Here is a 9,518-nt window from a genome sequence, read left to right as displayed (position 1 = left end):
AACAAAACAATATTTCTTCTGCCTCTTTGGAAAATGCTGCTGATTTTCTGTAGTAGATACACTGAAAATTGTAAACTGTTTATTGAGACAGGGGAGAAGGTGCACGCCTTCTAATTGTACAACCAGTTGTCAAATGATTGATTCATTTGAATCCAACCAAAATTCATGAAATGCTTGTCAGTTCTAGGCATTTTCTAGTTACTAAGGATGAAAAGGTAAACAAGATGCTTCACCTGTCCATTTGTTGCTTCTGTGGGTATGTTGGTATGAGTTACAGAGGAATTTGATCCCAGGCTCTAACTCTTCCAAGGCTACATGACACTTTTCTATCAGTTCTGTTTTGTTTTTTTTTTTTCCCAAAGAAGGAAATGATACTAAGATAAATATTCTTAGACTATTATAATTGGGACAGTAAGTGTTACATTAACACAGACTGCGAATAATCCACTTTCCTAAAGGCAACAGGTGGAAAGAGAACCCTATTGGGAATTCAAAGGTCTGAATCTCAGTTATAATTCCGCCATTAACTATCTATAAAACTTCAGCTGTCTGGAACTCTGTAATATGAGATGTTTGGACTACATGGACTCTTAAAGTTGTCTCAGACGCTAACTGCAATAAGACCATAATAAAAGAAAGGTGAGATTTTTGAGAACTACATGGATGACATAAAGCAATGGGACATGGAATATGAGGATTTGGTAAGGTGAAGTGTTTAAGGAGATTCTGAGGATTCCAATCAGGATAACCTATGTCTGGGTAAAAGTTCTAGAGAGGTTAGTTAACTGTTAACTCCTTCAAAATACAGGTGAACTGAGGAGAAAGCAGCAGCCAGGATGATTCATATATTTGACAACTGAGCACTGATTGCCTAAGAAAACTATAATCAATCATTTTTTTTTCCTTTCCCTGATTTGTGTGTTCTTGTTCTACCCATCTAGAAAAATTCCACTGGCATATGCATAAAAACTCATTACTCACCTAGCATGGAGTAAGCATACACTCTTCAAGCCTCATTTAATTTGTATCTACAAGGAATGATGAATGCTAAGTGTGGGCTCTAATTATGATTTTAAGATAGTGGAGTAAAGCATAAAATAGTGACCACCCATGATCCCAGCTAATGGTGGTATTAAGTACAATAAAGTAGAGACAGAGACTTACAGAGCCAGTTTCAGCCGAGCTTCCATGGTGACTGAGGCCTACACAGAGTGCTTGTAAAAGTCTCTTTGTAATGACACAGCACTGCATCAAGGCTTTACAGTATTTAACTCACATCACATCCTCCAACTGCATTATATACGGAAAGTTGCTTACTTATTTATGTGTGTATATGTGAAAAGCTGAAAGATTTTAGTTCAAAATAAGTAGATCATTGTATCTTTTTACAGTATTTTGGGATTCTTCATCCTGAGTCATTATCATTGATATTTTGGTTGTAATGTAAAAACCATGTAATTTTTTTCCTATAGTATTTTTATCACTTGTATCTCCAAAATATTAATTGCTAAAAAAATCTTTTTTAAAACTGTAACATTGAGATAGAGGTCAGAGCTGTTCTCTTTCCAGTTGTATCATAACCATCATCTAATTCCTCAAGTGCCAAAGTTACAAATTGCCTTCTCTCTAGCTCAGCTAAAGTGAGTAACATTAGAGGAAGATGGTCAGCAATCCCCTGCTTCCTTTGGAAATTGGGATCTTGATTATGTCTTTCTCAATGTTGTCTGTTATGAAATAATAGTTGTAAGGTAAAATGTACTATACATAGAATAATGCATATTTGCTCAATAATGTTTCTTGAGAAATAAAAGAAACACTTCATGCGATAGCATTTTTAGCCAAAAATTATATCACTTTCTTATTCTGTTATAACAGGAATGTAGGTCTGCCTTCCTGTTAAGAACTCCTAAATTGTTCTAAGTCACGAAGCATTAGAAATTATGACTCCTTCTTATGTATATAAAATGCCGGTTTTCATAAAAAATATTTATGAACTTGATCTCTATCTTGAAAAAAAACAGAGAATGTAAACATTCTGCACCTCTCTTTTGTAGTAACTTGATTCCTTAACTTAATTAAATATTACTGGAAATTAATTTTTCCTGAAAATCAGTCAGGTGTTTTTGACAAATCGTCATTTGGTGTCTGAGAGATAGTCTTCACGACACATAAGTTACTCACACCAACATCTCTTAACTCCATGGTCTATTCTAAGATTCTTGGAAATTTTTGCTGCCTTTAACTGTCTGTTCTGTGAATAGACAATCCCTTCATAATTTGTCTCAATGACCAAATATGGTGCAACTTTATCTTATTAAGTTTTATTAAAATTTTGGTTGTTGCTTCAAATTCAGTATAAATATTGGTACTTAGTTTCTGAAATGGTATAAAACTTTCTCCACTGTCTTGTGTGGGGTATGATGAATGCTACTTAAGAGTGAAAAATAAACTTTAAAAATAGGATTCAGAATGGAAAAACCTTACCTTGAATATGCATCTGTATAAGTGCCAATGTATTTGTGCTGAGTGATAGACAGTTATGATATAATCTTTCCAAGATACTTAAATTATAAAATGGAAATAATTAATTTATAGAAAGGGAAAGAGGTAGTGTTCATTTTGAATATAGTATGTAAGTGTATTTTACTCAAGGATAGAAGTTTCACTTTTTTTCATTACTTACAATAATAGTTAACATTTACAGAACAACTTTTATGTTCAAGGAACTGTGCTAGCCCTTTGAGTTATGAATCTGATTTTACTAACACTTTTTTTTGGTGAATACTAGGTGCTAATCTCTGTTAGACACTAGAGCAATATAAAAATAAATAATACAGGCTCTTTTCCTTTCCACCTCTATTTCCAGCACAGTTTTTCTGTTCTGGAAACACAAATGATGTTCTTTTTTCCTGGCCATATATTGTTTAGCTAATGTAACCATGACTTTTTTGTCTATCAAGACTGTTACTAACAGCCCTACAGCCCTGCCCTAACTAATTTGGAAAGAAATGAGATAAGAGTGAAAATGTTGGGAGAGGCAGAGTTTTGAGTTTTAACTCCTCTTTTGTCAGTTAGTGGGCTACTTTAATTTAACCTTGTGTAGACTCTGCCAGTGTAGGCACTGCCAGAGATAAAAAAGAGAATAGAGCCAAGAACAATAACATGTTGTGCATGTACCAAACATGTGTTGTGCATGTACCAAATCCATTGAATACATTACCTTACATAATTTAACCTAGCTTAAAAAAAAACCTTAAGGATTATCTAATTTATTTTTTAACTTTTCTTTTTCTTAAAGCTTTTGTTATTAGCCCTAAAACTATGATAAATATCATAGTTTGTGTGTGTGTTCCCAAAACTTTGCATGTTTTTTCACAAACTTTGGAATATATATTTTAAAAATTATTTTATAGGTAGGTATCTGACCTCCTGGGATTCAAATGCTTTGCTTACAGCACTCAGGCTTTCTGTTCCCAGTTGGTTGACCTTGTCATTACTCATCAGTCTTTAGCTGTTTGGTGTTCATGAAGGTCTCTGGAAAGCCTCAGCAAAGAAATGAGAGAGTCAGAGGGATATTCTATTTTATACAAAAAACATATTTAATGTGTTTAAAATATAAAGATTATATATGTGTTATATATACATATATATATATATATATATATATATATACGAAGCATATTATGCCCCAAATTATCATTTTAATATAAAAACTCAGCAAAAATTATGCATCTCCATTTTTATATGATTTGCTTTCTGGTATGCATGGGGCTTTTTTAAACAGAGTTGGTCTATATACATTTTTAATTCCTTTCTTTTAAACTAGAATTTCACTGTTGTATGGTCTTATAAACATCAGAATTAATATTTATAAATTTCTCACACAAATAATACCTCAGAATTTACCTAATAATTTGTCTATTATTGGGCTTTTAATTTGCTATTATTCATAAAACTATAAAACCTAAATGCATGTGTTTTCATAACTTTTGGAATACTTTCTTGCCATTTAATTATGAACAATAGGAGTACTGACTGAAAGCTGTGAATAATTGAGAGTTGTTGATAGATACCAATATTTCCAAGTTACTTTCCAATGTTAGTTATAGCAATTGCCTTAAGTGAATCTAGGTGACTAGCAGGCCATTTCATTTACAGTTGACCCTTGAACAACAAGTGGGTCAGGAGCACGGACCCCCAAAAGTTGAAAAGTCTGTGTATAACTTCACAGTCTGCTCTCTGCTATCCACAGTTCCATATCCTCAGATTCAACCAACCGCGGACCATGTAGTACTGCAGTACATATTTATTGAAAAAAATCTGCATATAAGTGTAGTGGGCCTGTGCAGTTCAAACCAGTGTTGGTCAAGAGTCAACTGTATTCTACTTTCAAAGTGAGAAGTTCTTCAGTAATCTGAGTGGTGGGGCCCATACATGGTAACAGCACAAATTCTAATAAAATACACAGCCAAATCAATGGAATGGTAGAAATAGACCCCAAATACATACCAGAGATTGGTTCACCAAGGAAAGGTGGGACACATTTATTTGGTAAGTGATGTGGGATAACTGGTAACTATAAAAAAAAAAATTCTTTCGACTTCTGAACATTGTAACGAACTGAATTTCAGATAGTTCAAATGTTTAAAAGTAAAACATAAAACATAGTATAAAAAAGACATGATAGAAACTTATTTTTAAAATTACTTATCATGCAATGGAAAGGCCTTTTTAAGAATAACCAAAAACAAGAAAAAAAAAACCCTCTTGTGTTATTAATGAGAAAAATCCATAAATTCAAATACAAAAAATTTAAAAAAATTTTTGCATTCAAATAAAATAAAAAAGGCAAACAGCACACACCGTGGGAGGGAGGAGTATATTTTCAACTCAGTTCTTAAAGAGTTAATTTCCATAAAGAATAACCAGCAATGTTTATTAAATTAAAAAAAATCCATTTGTCACTCTTTGACACATTTCTACATCTAGTAATCTAGCCTCACAGAAATGCATTGATGGGATAATAGTAAATGATTGTTTATAATAGTAAATGATTGGGAGACACATAAATGCCCATCAGAAGAGGACTGGTGAAATAAAATTATGATAATTGATATAGTGAAATTCCCTGCTGCCATCAAACAGAATAAGGAATCTCTACATGAATATTGTAGGAATATATATGTATAGATCTGTATATGCATAGATTATCTCTAGAACAATAAATAACAGTGATATTTCTGAGGAGGATATCTGGGTAATTAGGCCATGGGATAGAAGGGAGACTTACTTTTCATGGTGCACATTTTTTGAGTAGTTTGAGTTATAGTAATAATAATAATAATTTGAATATCATGTGTCTATTTTACTTGAAAATAAATTCAATAGTATTACACATGCATTATATATACATATGAAATGTAAGGAGAGACTTAGTAGTCTTTTGTAAAAGTGTGTCTGATATTTCTATTTAGGAAAAATATAATATTTAAGTTGCTTTTTTTAAAATATGAAGGTAATCATTTAGTTTTTCACTTCCTGATATGGAACTATTAATTATGAAACCTACAAATTGCGATTCTCAATTCCAACAGTTGTTGAAAACACAAATTAATGCTAGATTAACAAAATGACTATTGTATGTTTTCTCTCACTATTGAGATACACTGGCTAAGAAAATAGTGTTAACATATTTCTATGTGTCATTACTGAACATTATATACAGTCTTTTAATAGAGTAATTTCATGGTCATTTATAGAAGGAGCAAATGAGTTTCCTTAATTTTCAAATGATTTAGTTATTAAAGACAGTCAAAATTAAAGGCCTATTTTGAGAAATAAGGGTAGTGACAAACTGAATAATAGCAAGTAAGATTTACACTTGAGTATTTTTACATTAAAATGGATTTCATTCTAGAAAGCAACATACCAGGCCATAAAACCAGCGGTCCAGTGTAAAAGTAAGGACATACTTTCATGACAAATTGAAACAAATATGTATGAAACCTAACAAAAAGTTTTGTTAGATCTTTTTTGCTATATATATTGTCATGAAACAATATCTGATCTTAACTTGTGTGAGTTAGCTCAGCAATTATATAATTTCAACTGCTACAAAATTTATTTTTAATATAGCCAAGTAACATACCCAGAAAAACAATATCACATGAAAGAATACAACCATTCCTTTTATTATTCTGGATCAGTTACACTTGAAGAAATTATTTGTACTTTATATTTGTCATATCAGGTTATTAAACCAATCAGCTAGTATGAAATGAAATAGCCTAATATTTAAAAGAAATCTATGTTAAAAGGTATTCCTTTGTCACTAGAAAAATATTTTAAATAAAACAATAATCCTACTTAGAAAAATTATGAAATACAGCCACAGAAATATATTTTGTCATGTACAGTAGATGTTTAAATAAATATAAAAATAATATTTCAATGGATTAGAATAGCTTCTGCACACTAATGAGGGGCCATTTATGTTTTTAATTAATAAGAGAAAATAAAATAGATATTTTTAAAAGATACTTTGAAGTTATTTTGTGTGTCTACCACTTAAAATCTAGTTCTATAAAATATAATTTTTCTTACATGCAAGGGATGCAGAGGAAAATACCATAACTTAACCACTGAGGGGCTTTAAAAAAAGACAATATTTCCATTGTTTTAAATCAGTAACTCTGTAAATTAAAAGTAAAATAGAAAATTGACACTACATTAAAATTTTTTCATAATAACCCTAAGATTTAGTGCTTTCCCCAAAGAATATATAAGTAGAATTACTGTTAATATTTTAAGTTTGCTAAAATGCATATTTCTGTATAAAATGCACAAGCATCATTTACCATGTATGGAAATAATTTTTTTAAAAGGTTACAATCTTCTAAAATTTAGCAATTCAATTCCAAAACTGAGTAGGGGCAAAGAGGTTGTTGTAGGGAATAAGGTCAACAAGATAGAAGACAAAGTAATACAATCAAAAATACATTGGGGGAGGGAAGTTAGATAAGTACATAAATAAACATAAGCTAAGCTAGTATATAAATATTCCTCTATGAAAAATACACTAAAATATTTGTGGAGTCAGAGATAAGACATTACAACAGGTTTAATGGAACAATATATGTTTTATACAAGAGATAACATGTTAAAAACCTGAAATGGGTGGGATTTCAGTGTATAGCAGATGGAGGAAAGACACATTCCAAGTGGCAGGATGAACAAGGCACAGTCAATGAAAATCTGTCTTGTTATAGGAAAGATTAGTCAGCTTTGGTTTGCTACTTCTAGCTGCATACAGCAATTTCATAGTTAACCTGTCAGGTTTCTCAAGAATTTATAAACATTTTATTTTAAAGCCTCTATAAATAATTAAAACATTAGGTTTCTATCAAGTTATACATTTATAATATAAATTATCACTTAATTTGATAAAGAATAGCTCAGTATCCAGAGATGAGTGCATCGTATTTTAGTATTTTTATTTGTATTAATATATTACTCTAAATTAGAGATTCACCATGGTTACTGATGATTTAATATTGTAATGAATCAAAAGCACAAATACATTTGTATATAACTAAAGAACAAATAGAAATTCTAATGTGAATTTAAAACTTGATGGTCTTGCTGTCTGACAAGAGTTTTTAACGTTTTATCTGCTCTAAAAATATAGGAGAATTGGCCCTTAGAATGCACCACTGTGCTTAACTGTATAAAGACAGACATTAATGCAGTTTCTAAAATGAAATTATCTGTCTAGTCCTGTTTCTTATCAGAACCTCTTTTGAATTCAGATAATTAATCAAATTATATAGCAGATAACAGTGTTCTTTTCATTATTTTCTCACTAAAGAGTAACACAAAGAGATTACTTTCACTTTAGAAAAACAACGTTACAATTGGTTTATCTTTGATGATGATCTTCTGAGTTTAATCCCCAGTAGTGAACAATAAATATCTCAATAGCTTACCATAGTGCTGAATGATTTAATGGGATATTAGGCAAATAAACTTCCCTTTCTCAGATGACTATTCAATTCCCTTCTTATTTCTTTTAAATTAAACCCATGTTAGTGTTATTACTTACTGTTTATCACCTTAGTTTCCCTAGAATGGAAATTCCTACTTTTCTTACCATCCAACTTCAAATAAGGCCTTCGGCAATATCTTGGCATGAAAAATAATAACATTAGATGTTCTCCAAAAGTGAAATATTAAGAAAGTTCTAAATTTCTTCCCAAAGATTGGTGAAATCTGGGGGATGGAGAAATTTTAAAATAGATTAGGAAATTGAGTTAAAACATACACTACAGTAAACATAAGGATAAAAGGGAAGAAATGAGAAATACTGGGAATCTTAACCAATATCCACATATTAAAACTAAGTAAAATAATATTTCTACTTACATGTGCACTGACATATGGGAAAGGTATTAGCTAAAGAAAAAATAAACTGCAGCTGTATTCATTTAACAGTACAATAAAACAATTAAACTGTTTTCAATATAATATATGTTCAGTAGCAAGAAATAAAGAAGGGAAAGAAGAAGGAGAGAAGAGAGGAGAAAGGAACTTCCTAACTAAAAATGAAGCAAAACCAAGCCTCTTCTGGCACTGTAATGATTGTCAGTCAAGATAGGATCTAAATAATCTATTCAATTTGTTGAATATTTACTATCACACTTGAGAGTGGGGTAGAGAGTAGAGCTAGCACTTTTTTTTTTTCAGTTTGCACCTTAGATGAAGTACTACAAAGACAATCTGAATTATAGTATAGCAGAATAAAAGATTTTTGTCCATATTAGGTCCTATCTATATGTTCAGAGACAAAATGCTAATATTAATACATATGGCACATAGAACTCTATTTTACCCACACGAAGGACCCCAAGTTGCATCCCTTCAACTTTTGTAGATAAGGTATAATCTAACAGAACTAGGACCCTGTGATTTTCTCTGTAACCCACGCCATATCTCATTCAAGGAATGAAACTGCACAGACCATTGGTCTGACCAAAGTTTTGCATATCAGAGAGAGAAAGCACATACATATCCCTTAATAATTTTCGGATTCTTTAGAAAAGTTGCTGTTGTCTGCAGCACTTGGCCTTCCTCATCTACATACTCCTCTCTGATCCACTGCTGGTATTTGTACATGTCCCAATAGCAACCATTCCCACTTCCTGTCACCTAGGCCTAACAGGTAGAGGGGTTCAGGAAGTAACAGAGATGATATACATTCTAAATATCAATGAAAAGAATCAGGATTTGAATTAATACAGTTACAATATAGTAGCCGTCATGTACTTTACAGATTATAAAATTCCAGTGATACATTGTTGAAAAATATATAACAGTACATTTTAATTTTACTTGTTCATGTGTATAGTTTCAATATATTGACTAATATCAAGAATTAGTTTGCAGTTTGAATAAATCATTTCTCACAGAAGCTATGAGATGATAATTCCCATCAAATTATTTCTCTGTTATATACCTGCAAG

The sequence above is a fragment of the Balaenoptera acutorostrata genome, chromosome 11 (assembly GCF_949987535.1).
Source record: "Balaenoptera acutorostrata chromosome 11, mBalAcu1.1, whole genome shotgun sequence".
In the NCBI taxonomy this organism is placed as follows: Eukaryota; Metazoa; Chordata; class Mammalia; order Artiodactyla; family Balaenopteridae; genus Balaenoptera; species Balaenoptera acutorostrata.
Note: the sequence above shows the minus strand (reverse complement) of the source record.